Source organism: Schistocerca cancellata, chromosome 3 (assembly GCF_023864275.1).
Source record: "Schistocerca cancellata isolate TAMUIC-IGC-003103 chromosome 3, iqSchCanc2.1, whole genome shotgun sequence".
In the NCBI taxonomy this organism is placed as follows: Eukaryota; Metazoa; Arthropoda; class Insecta; order Orthoptera; family Acrididae; genus Schistocerca; species Schistocerca cancellata.
This window is the reverse complement of record NC_064628.1, coordinates 80,425,822-80,438,354: the sequence shown is the minus strand read 5'-3', so window position 1 is coordinate 80,438,354 and position 12,533 is coordinate 80,425,822. Positions and strand designations below refer to the sequence as shown.

At 40.9% G+C, this 12,533-nt stretch overlaps 1 protein-coding gene across 1 annotated transcript in view; it reads left to right on the top strand.

Moving 5' to 3' along the window:
* Positions 1-12,533, top strand: part of LOC126176127 (protein white-like) — a 297,207-nt gene that overhangs the window by 170,609 nt on the left and 114,065 nt on the right. The gene's annotated exons all lie outside the window — the stretch shown is intronic.

Sequence of the window (12,533 nt, the reverse complement as noted above, 5' to 3'; positions counted from 1 at the left end):
TGGCGACGAGGGTTTACAGAACCCATAGCCATACAATGCTGTGCTCCAAACGTACATTCTTAGAAATTTCTTCCTCAAATTAAGAACTTTGTTTGATATTAGTAGACTTTTCTTAGTCAGGAATGCCCTTATCGCAAGGGATAGCAGCGCGGTGTAGCCGCGCGGTATTGGGCGGCGTGTCACGGTTCGAATGGCTGCCCCTTCGGAGGTTCGAGTCCTCCCTCGAGCATGGGTGTGTGTGTTGTCCTTAGCGTAAGTACGTTTAAGTTAGTTTATGTAGTGCGTAAGCTTAGGAAACGATGTCCTCAGCAGTTTGGTCCCATAGCACTTACCACAAATTTCCAATTTTCCTCAATGGCTAGTCTGCTTTCTACGTCCTCCTTGCCCCGTCGTGGCGAGTCATTTTGCATTTTCTTTAACTTCATCACATTCGTGATCACCAATTCTGATGTTAATTCTCTCGCTGTTGTGATTTCTGATACTTCTCATTACTTTCGCTTTCTTCGCTTTACTGTTACTCTATATTCTGTACTCATTAGAGTGTTCATTCCATTCCACAGTTCATGTAATTCTTTTTAGCGTTCACTGAGTATAGCAATCTCATTAGCGTAACAACGTTGATACAGTTTCATCTTGAATTTTAATCCCACTCCTGAATCTTAGTTTTACGTCTGCCATTGTTTCTTCGGTGTATGGGTTCAACAATACAAGCGAAAGATGATGATGATGATGATTATTAGTGTTTTAGGGCGCACAACAGCGAGGTTATCAGCGCCCGTTCCCAAAAGTTCAATTCAGAGCCGAATCGTGAGAGAATTGGTATTGTTTAAATTGCAAGATTGGACACAGCACATCAAAACAGGGAGATAAAACTAAAAATAAAATAGCAGTACAAACAGGTAAAAATAATTAACGGTGACTGAGTGACCACTTACAAATAATGGGTGACCAAACCACTGGACAGCACATTAAGACTTCAATCCCAATATTTTGGGAAGAAGGCCAGACATCACACATAAACGTAAAACTCTAGCGACACTCGCCTCATTATTAGTTAAAATATGTAGTATCGACAGCTGTGTCCCACATGTCTGACACGTTGGTGGCTCCTCACGACGTAACAGAAAACCATGTGTCAAAGGACAATGCCCTATTCTAAGCCGTGTAACGGCTACTTCCTCAGCGCGTCGTTGTCGGGAGGAGGTGAGCCACGGTCGGACAGAATCCTTCACCGCTCGCAACTTATTATCCCTCACGTCCACTACATACCTGCCTTACACTCATTTTGATCAGTGCAATTCGTTCTTGGTCTTTTATCCTTATTGTTCCCTCTTAGTCTTTGTACATCCCGTATACTACCCGTCCTTCCCTACAGATTACACTTATTTTTCTCAGAGTTACGAATATCTTACTGCTTTTCGCCACAAAAATCATTTTTTTTTCAGTAACAATACAGTCTCTTTGAAAGTAGTTCCCTTCAGCAGATATACACCGTCGTAGTCGTTCTTCGTCTTGGTAGCAGGTCTGTAAGGTCTCAAATGGTAAGGTATTTAACTGCTCGATCACGTTCTTTTGGATGTTCTCCAGAGTCACAAAATCACTTCTTTTTAAGTGAGTTTGCATTTTGGAGAAAAGAAAAACGTTACAAACACTCAGTTCACCTGAATTAGGGGCTGTGGAGCAACAGGTGAAGTGTCGGCAGACGTGCCAACACTGTTTTGTTGGAGGAGACCGAAATGCACGCTATAAGCTCACGCAGGCTGGCGTGAGGTCTGAAACAGGATACGTAATGAACGCTATAAAGCAAAGTACGTAGCTTCTGGAATACTTAACTTTAATCCACATTTGTAGAACATCTCTTGTTACTGTACAGGCTTTATAATCACAATATCAATTGGTAATGGCGCCTTGCTAGGTCGTAGCAAAAGTAGCTGAAGGCTATGCTAACTATCGTCTCGGCAAATGAGAGCGTAATTCTCAGTGAACCATGGCTAGCAACGTCGGTTGTACAACTGGGGCGAGTGCTAGTACGTCTCTCTAGACCTGCCGTGTGGTGTCGCTCGGTCTGCAATTACTGACAGTGGCGACACGCGGGTCCGTCGTATACTAGCGGACCGCGGCCGATTTAAAAGCTACCACCTAGCAAGTGTGCTGTCTGGCGGTGACACCACAACAGGAATGCCTTTAGAGGTCGAGAAGTCGATGATGGAAGAGACTGTGTGAGATGGGGCATTGTCAGGATGCAGCATCCACTTCTCTGCGATGCCTGTCTGACTCAGTTCAACGTTTTCCTGAGCCTTTCAAGGACAACTTTACCAAAAATTTGCTTGGAGGTTTGTCCTGGAGGAACAGATTCTTTATGCACGATACTCCTACTGCCAAAAAAGCAAATCAGCATTGTTTAGATATTTGACTTTCTTATTCGAGCTTTTTTCAATCGACGAGATGTCTCAGTGTGCCACATCTTACTTTACCTATTTGTCAGAGGATGGTACTCAAAAATCCAGGATTCATCATCTGGGATCACACGTGGTTATTACCAATTCTCTCAAGAAGGTAAACTTACATATTTCTTCCATTGTTCTTCAACTCAATTGTGACGGTTTTAAGCACCATTTTGGGACAAACCTTCTGCATGTGCAAACCTTCTGCAAAATTTGATGCACAGTGGAAGTGATTAAGTTAAAGAAAATGGTTCAAATTGCTCTGAGCACTACGGGACTTAACATCTGAAGTCATTAGACTCCTAGAACATAGAACTACTTAAACCTAACTAACCTAAGGACATCACACACATTCTTGTTCTAGGCAGGATTCGAGCCTGCGACCTCAGCGGTCGCGCGGTTCCAGACCGAAGCACCTAGAACCACTTGGCCACTGCGGTCGGCTGATTAAGTTTCACAGCTCACCCATTGTCACAACTGTTAAACATAGGTGTGATCTTAATGGAAGACACAAACGTTCGGCGTTTTCGTCTGTTTTGGAAACTGAAGATCTCCCTGAGCGAGGTTCGTCTTCAATGTGTTCTTGGCTCCCCAGAAATAATTTGTGCCAGCGAAAACATTGTGTTTTTGATAACGACTGTTCCCCATAGCCCTGCTTCAACTTTTAAATGTCACCCTCGCGGATTCCCCAGATTGAACACAACATCTGACTGCACAACGTTGCTATAAAGTCCGCTGTTCCATTTCCGCAAAACAAAAACAAAAAAAAAACAAAAAAAACTTAACTGATGGCGTTCACGAAAATCACGTGATCTCTGTATGGAGCTGAAATTCTGAATGAGTATCTGGAAGGAATGAAGACACAGATGTGTACAAGTAGAACATTACTTTTACTCGCGCACCTGGGGCACCTTTCAGTCTCCGCAGAAGGTATTTTTACTGCAGGGTTCCTCGGTAGATCTGATTACAGAGACAAGCCGCGGGAAAAATATGTGTTTTTAACGTTCGGTAATGAAATACTGCGACTTTTCACCTCGCTAAATCGGATCTGTCTTCTCTGTTGAATACACGATTCATTTGCGGCATTAGAAGCCCCTCTTTGTGCTTCCCTTCTCTCTCTCTCTCTCTCTCTCACACACACACAAACACACACAAACACACACACACACCTTCTCTCTCTCTGCCTCTCCCTTTCCCTCTCTCTGTTGCTCTCTCTCTCTTGCGGACTGCGTAAGTCACAGAGTTTGCTGACTGCCAGTCGCCAGTGCTTGTGACTGCGTGACGTGCGAATTCGTTTGTACGTTTTATGCGGCGCAAACAAAACCCGTCACAGAGCGGCAATGCAGTTAGCTGTCGGTGGTCACCCCGGCGCGCGCACACACACACACACACACAAACACAAACACACTGCTAACTCTATCGCGGGAGTTGCGCAGGGCCGCACCGCCTGACAGCAAACGGCAACAGCGCGCTAGATTTTGTAAACAGCGTTAATGAGTTATCGCGGGATTGGCCCGTGTTTTAGTACACGATCGGTGAGAGGGGGGAGGGAGGAGGGGAGGGAGGGCGGCCACTGAACTGGGTGACTCGTGGATCGCTCTCCCCCACACTCCACTACTACTGTGTTGCGGAGAAACTGGGATATGCTAAAAACCTTCACTGCTGTCCCTATCTGGCAAAGCATCCAATTTATTCTGCCTGCATTTTTAATTAAAACATATTACTTTGATACTCATATTTAGAAACCCACTTTCTGTATATCTGGACTTACCTCCGTGATATAATTATTCATTCTACTAGAAAACTCAGAATTTGTGCACCAAGGCGTATGGGTCCTACCAAGTCTTGATAATCATTTAAGTAGCAAAGATTTAACAGACAACCGGAGCAAACTTTTTTAGATTGATTTCCGATGATGCTGTGGATTACCGTCTAGGTCAAACGAATGACAGAAGGTTGTACACAATGTATGTATAAGTAATTCGCCGTGAACAATAAAAAGTTTGACGTACTCCACAAGAGTATTGAAATATACGTTACATTTCGGTTGCACGATTAATCACATAAATTAAAAAATTCTTCATTCAACATAGTATCTAGGGACTACAATTACGAGCAACGTAACGTTTTGTCGAAGGTGAATGAAAGACTCTACTGAATAGCAGAAGTCTCAGAAGGTGGAACAAATCTAAACAGACTTCCTACACTAAGCTTGTACCTCCGCATCTGGAGTATTGCTGCATTTCTTAAGGGGACCACACCGTGGTTCAGGTCGAAAAAAATCGGTTTTTGGGTTTTAATCATATTTCGATAGATTATGGTTTTATTGAAGTGCTCTGAAAACGATTTTGCTGAAAAAATTTTTTTTCGACCGCTTAAAGAGAATTTTCCTGCCATGTGTGTTTATGTGCCACGCCCACTTTTCTGTCACTCACTTTTCTGCATATATTTTAGATCTTTACACCCCCTACATCGCACGTTAGGGATTTTTTTTTACTCCAGAGTGTGTTGGCTATCCTTGGAATGCAACGGTCGGTATTCTTGTTTCTGCTGTTTGTAAACAACACGTAACATAATCCACAGCCACGAAGTTCAACAGCCAGTGAAATTAACACGTTAAGGGGGGGTAGGACGTCAAACGGGCCGACTTGGAGCAGGAGAGGCATCATAGGACAAGAATGGTATGTATGCTGTGCAAAATGCATCGAAGAATCCCTCTAACTTACGAAGAAAAATGTACCTATAGCAACAAATGCAGCCATTAGTAAGTGAAAAAAATGATGTAATTTCACATTTCTTCGTTATGTTTTCGGACTTCCACTGCTGTGAGTGTGAATTTTGAATCCTTCCTGGTCATGCTGACAAAGTTTTACGAATTTATTTGTAAAAGTATAGACAGTGGAAATTAAAATGTCCTGTGGGGCCTCTCCTGCTCCAAGTCGGACCGTTTGACGTCCTACCCCCCTTAAATGAAAGACGACATTGGTGTCAGTTTGCATCTACGACGAGATCATTAGAGAAATAGAAGTTCGGATTTGACGATGGTAGGGAACTCCATGGGCAACGGTCTATTAAAAGTATGCAAGCTGAAATTGACCTGAAGCGATTTTGTGGAAACGCTAGACACGTATGCTACTGAGATTTGAACCCGATTGTGCAGAACGCTAAATTACGTCGTCCGAAAAGGGCGTAAGCCAGATCAGAGCAAAAGGGCAGTGGGAGTGGGTTTCAACTCGTATTAATCCCGTGGAAGGGAAGGAGTGGAGGAAACGAAGTACAACTTCTGAAAAGTTTACGGGACCCATTAAGAACTGTGTTTATTGGTTGCCATTCACGCTAATTGGACTATTTTATAGTAACTACCTACTAGCTGCAATGTACTTAGTTGAGAGAGCGTTAGGATATATTTCGAATGATTTTGATATTAACATTTGTAGTGGTTTTAGAGATTGGCTGATAACACAAAAAAAATCTCATTGCGAATTGCGAAATCTTATCATACCCATCTGGAATTCTCAGTTGCAAGGAGAATAGCAGCGAACGGCGAAATAGTTTTGAGGTTTCATGACAAGTGGCTTGCTATCAGTCAATATACACTACATTTTCCTCCTTTCTTTATTGAACTGTTACATCCGACTGTGTGGCAATGCAGGCTATCAGCACGTTTTCCAAAGACCTTGTGTTTATTCTAGTGGATAAGAGGGAGGCGGTGCGGGAGTAGAGGCGACCGCGGTGACTTTTAGCCAGCCGAAGTTAAGAAGACAGCGACTGTGTTAAGTCATTTTACTGCTGCCACTCCTCCACGGTACACGCACTACTGACAAAGGCGGCAACCGTGAGCGATAACCACTATACAGGGTGATTCAGGAAGATATGCAAATATTTTAATATGTTATTCTACAAGTAAAACTATAAAAAAATTTCATATAAACATAGGTCCGCAATTGTTTAGTTACGGAGTTACGGCTAATAAAAGATTTTGCCTGAAATTCAGCAACTTCACTAATATGAAGCCATCGAAAAACTGTACAAGGTTAAAGTAGATTTCCATTCATTTTGTCGTTATTGGTCTGGCGAATCTAATAAAACATGTCCCAGACGTGTATCTGCAGTAGTTTTTCAGATTCTTTCCTGATTATGAACGCTAGGTAGAGAACCTGTCTCCCGTAATAATCGAAATAATCCGCATGGTTCGTGCATTCGGAATCCTACGAGGTGGATAACGTACGCGATATTGTTAACTGTTGCCGTAGTATTACCATCACATTTTCCATAAACAAACATCATATCGGCGTATTTATGTCGTAAATTTGAAAGGCTTCCCTCTTTCATAAATAATCTACAAGCCACAACAGTTACTACGTGGTTTCACTGTTGTTCTTATGTTCTTTCACATCTACATCTACATTTATACTCCGCAATCCACCCAACGGTGCGTGGCGGATGGCACTTTACGTGACACTGTCATTACCTCCCTTTCCGGTTCCAGTCGCGTATGGTTCGCGGGAAGAACGACTGTCGGAAAGCCTCCGTGCGCTCTAGAATCTCTCCAATTTTACATTCGTGATCCCCTCGGGAGGTATAAGTAGGGGGAAGCAATATATTCGATACCTCATGCAGAAACGCACCCTCTCGAAACCTGGACAGCAAGCTACACCGCGATGCAGAGCGCCTCTCTTGTAGAGTCTGCCACTTGAGTTTGCTAAACATCTCGCTTACCAAATAACCCTGTGACGAAACGCGCCTCTCTTCTTTGGATCTTCCCTACCTCCACTGTCCACCCGACATGGTACAAATCCCATACTGATGGGCAATACTCAAGTATAGGTCGAACGAGTGTTTTGTAAGCCACCTCCTTCGTTGATGGACTACATTTTCTAAGGACTCTCCCAATGAATCTCAATCTGGCACCCGCCTTACCAACAGTTAATTTTATATGATCATTCCGCTTCAAATCGTTCCGTACGCATACTCCCAGATATTTTACAGAAGTAACTGCTACCAGTGTTTTGTTCCGCTATAATATAAAGGATCCTTCTTTCTATGTATTCGCAATACATTACATTTGTATATGCTAAAGGTCAGTTGCCACTCCCTGCACCAAGTGCCTATCCGCTGTAGATCTTCCTACATTTCGCTGCAATTTTCTAATGCTGTAGCATCATCAGCGAAAATCAGCATGGAACTTCCGACACTATCCACTACCTCATTTATATATATATACTTTATCTTCTGTAGACGTCTCTCTATTGAGAACAACATTCTGTGTTCTGTTTGCTAAAAATTCTTCAATCCAGCCACACAGCTGGTCTGATATTCCGTAGGCTCTTACTTTGTTTTACTGAGCAATACAGAAAACTAACTCGTTTCAAGGTTAGGAAACGACTGAAACAACTCACTATATTTTGCCATCAACGACACAAACGTTTCTACATTCTTAATAGAAAGTAAACAAATTTACTTGCATAATAATCTTTGCTTTTCTGGATGTTCTGAAAAACTACGGCGGATACACGTCTGGGACATGTTTTATAAGATTCACCAGGCCAAGAACAAGAAAATAAATCGATATCGTGCTTTACTTTAACCTCGTACCTTTTTGCGATGGCTTCATAGTATCGAAGTTGCTGAATTTCAGGCAAAAGCTTCAGTCCGGAACCGCGCTGTTGCTACGGGCTACGGTCGCAGGTTCGAATCCTGCCGCGGGCTTGGATGCGTGTGATGTCCTTAGGTTAGTTAGGTTTAAGCAGTTTCTAAGTCTAGGGGACTGATGACCTCAGATGTTAAGTCCTATAGTGCTTAGAGCCATTTTAACTATTTGTTTTCAGGCAACTCCGTAACTAAACGTTTCCGGACCTATGTTTATATGGACTTTTTTCTTTAGTTTATAACACTACCGTCCGCTACTGTTATACTATAACCTCAAAGCTGGAGGCAGTTAGTATAGCAATTATAGTATAAAGAAGCAGAGCAGTGTTACCCTCTGAAAGGAATTTTGTTGTGTTGACCGTGATGTACTTAACGGAGGTGGCTTATCAGAACTGAAAGTCAGAATTACGTAAATAATTAAACAGAAATAAACAATATTTAACCTATCCACACTGTTCAAATAATAAAGATAACGGTCACCAACCTAATTAGGCATGAGGATGATAACATTCTTGTTCAAGAAAAGAGATATGAGCAACTTTAATGGGCAAACACAGCCTATACGTTGTCACATGAGAGTGCAATGAACTTCGGCACCTGCAAATGTTCACGTTAAAGTAGGAGCTGACAGAGCAGAAAAAACTATTTGCATAAATACAACAGATAACGATACATACTATTATCTTCAGGGCTTATTCAAACTGAATGGTCTCAATAATGTTACTGTTAATATTCACTGTAAAAGCGTAAATTGGACATAGGTTCAATATTACTTTTCAAAAATATTCCAATCTGACATGAAATATAGATATGGTTCACAGCAAAATTAGTTATTGTGCATAGGTCAAGTCTCTCACTCCTAAACACCTTTCTACTTAGAATGAAAATTAAATGGAGTTCACTAACAAATTACTTCTCACTGTCTTTTGAATAAAGGAGTTACTGTTTTCATAGATAGTGGTCTTTCTGTTAATCGTTATCTAGCATGAGCACAATAGACAAACTGTGGATCCTGTTAGACCATTAATATGCACTTTTAATACGCAAGAGGAACCCAATATTGCACAGAACTTCACAGGAATAGCAAGAGTAATTGAAACTTTCTATAATTAAGTAACTTTGAGCATTTGAACTACTTTCAATGGGGAGGGGGAGGGGTTTAATCTTGACTACTGTATTAGAGCAAAGTAAACGCTCTTTCATTACATTAGTGAAACCAGCACTTAGCAAGCATGAACATATAACTCTGAACAGTTGCAGTTCTGAACCTTTAGCGCAGTGAAACAAAAAATTGAGATATTTGTAAGATCCTTTCAACAGACAATATTAATTTTAGCACACTCTATTGTCATATTAATTTTAATATGCTTTTAGTAAAGGACACTCGGTAATCACTTTAGCATGGGAAGGACCATAAGCGGATATGTGACGGAGGATAAATACCAGTAAGTGCAAGAGTTCAGTAAAATTTTACATTATATTTGAGTACACTATAACATCCTATGAGCTGATCCTTCACTTTACATATTTACAATTTCTTGGTTCCTTTTCAATGATTTCGCAATGTGGTGGCGAGTGCATGCTGGTAGGTAGATCTGCAAGTAGAATTGCTGGACTCTGTCATTTCTTGGTGGCGATGATAGGTACCAATTCCGGAATAGTTCCAGCTCTTTATCCGTTCATCCGAGACATTAGAAAGCGCACGAAAAGCCTCTCTCGGCACCAGCACAATACACAACTTTTATATGAGCAGTTGACAGTTTGGTAGCTCGTCCCCGACTGACTGTTGGTTTCCCCTTTCTACCTATCCCAACCACAGTTTGCGCGCGCTACTAAGTTCCGTTCCAGAGGGGAACCACACAACCACTAAGAACCCTAAGTGAAGGTCAGCAGTTTACATAACAGCAAGTAGTTACTTTAAACAAAATATATCATTTGCACATATTTGTATTTCTACAAGAATTATTTAAACAAAATTATTCAACCTCGAAGATAACCAAAGAGATTATGTGAGAAAGACAAAACATACGGTTTGCTCATGTTGTGCGTATTACAGAGATTACACTTCATTACAGTATCGAATTAATCATACACTAATTACAGAAGTTTAACGATGAAATGTTAAACAAAACAGAAAGCTAAATGAATCAACAAAAGGTATGTAGTGTTTAAGGTATGGCGCTATACGTTTTACTTGTAGAATAAATTATTAAAGTATTTACATATACTCGTGAATCACCCTGTATATTAGGCAAAAAATTGAACTTTAGATGTGATGTGAGACCTGTGTGCTGCCAAAGCTTTTAGAAACTGTTAGACTTTATATATATATATATATATATATATATATATATATATATATATATATATATATATATATATATATACGGTTTTGAACGAGGTGAATGCCATCAGTACTGTGTCAGACAGCTTCAGTTTCACATTCACTATTCAGGAAAAAGATAGTTGTACGCATATACACACTGATGGAAAAAATTGTAACACCAAACAATAATGTAGAGTAATAAAATTTCGGGAACACATTTGTGTAGGTAACATATGTGATTAATACTGCAACATCGCCGGTTAATGTAAGCACGAGACAAGCAATTGGATGTGATATGCTGGTACATTAATAACCGATGTAATCGGCAGAATGTTGAATGCAAGCATGCAGGCGTGCGTGCATTGAGTTGTACAGGTGCCGGATGTCGGTTTGTGGGAAGGAGTTCCATGCCTGTAGCACTTCTTCAGTCAATACACGGAGAGTTAATGCTGCTTGTGGATGATGCTGGAGTTGTCCGATGGTGTCCAATACGTGCTCAGTTGGAGACAGATCTGGTTATCGAACAGGCCACGGCCACATGTTGGCACTGTATAGAATATGGTGCATGTTGGGTTACTACAGCAGTAAGAGTTATGTGCTCGACTGTTGTTCAATTGGAACCCTCCACCTCGCCCCAAATACGGAATGGCAGCACAACAGGCGGAATCACCAGACAGACGCACAACTTTGCAGTCAGCAAGCTCGGGATAACCACAAGAGTGATCCATCTGTCATACGACATCGAGCCCCTGACAAAATTTCAGGTATAGTTTGTAACGGAACATATTAAAGGCTTTACTGTACCGAAGTATGCGATACCCTCCAAATTCAACCAGTTTAACGAGTATTTATGATTATAGCAAAGGTATTGTGTATGTTAACAATGATTGCATAACATGTCTCCATAAACAGTCAACCCATTAAATCATACTGAGTAACTGACCCACACAAAAGTTTATATCACTTGATCACTGATACAGCAAATTTCATCATGTAAAAACACTGAGTTCATCTTAAATAATTAATATGAAGTACGAAAAATAGTGGACAACTTAGGTATTTTGGATCTCCTTAAATAAAAATCACACAGTGAAACCTATTTGTTCACTAGGAGCGTTTTCACTCAGTATTCACGAAATCAATCCTATTTTAGACGAAAACCAATGTAATTCTTAATAATTCAAGTTATTTACTTATTTATGCAAATTAGAGAAGTCAATTGACAAACTTCTAAAAAACGGCATTTTTGTAACAAAGAATTATTCTGTCAAGTCAACAAATCTGTCTGTCATTTTAATAACATGTTAAATTATGACACTCGATGCAAATTAATAACTTTTCTGCACAAATTAGGATAACTGATGTACATGTGACTTGTAAACTATATCTCTTTTTAGTATTTCTTTGACAATGTTATAAATACAAGCAGCAAGAACGGTCGGGAAGCAGTCGGAATGTCACTTAGGTAAAGTGTGTTTGTGTGTTATTGTTTGAGGTGGATAAACAATGCAAAGAACATGTAACGGAAGTACTACTTTGTGTTGAGTCATGGTCTTTGGTGGACAGTGGAATTAAGATGGCCACCAGAGTAATAAATATTTGAAGTTTACATATTTGTTGGTTTCGCTCGTTCCTTATCATCAAAAGCACATAAAAACACGGGACCTCATGTTTTTAACCCTAGACAACCAGATGTAGAGCCAGCATCAGCATCGAGAGACAGCAGCGATCCAGCAAGTAGCAGCGATTACTACAACACAATGCATTTTAATGGCGCCAACCTAACATCAAGTGCTAACAAGCTCCGTAAATGGGAGTGAAATAGTGCGATTATAGCAATTAGCAATATCTACGACCAGGCGACCATTACAAGGTTCAGTGTGTCTAGCACGCAGACAGTCGCAAATGCAGGGCGTTTGGGTTAAGTGGAACGCACGCTACACGGCATCTGGCTCGGAGCTGCCTTTGAAAAACCAATTTGTAGCTATTCATTGTGTAATTATGGTGCCTGCTGCTGCTCACACTGTTGTTGTACATGCAGTATGATGAGTCTCAGCCATACGCCGAACACAATGGTCTTCGCTCTCGATAGTGTCTCGTGATCTTCTCGGGCC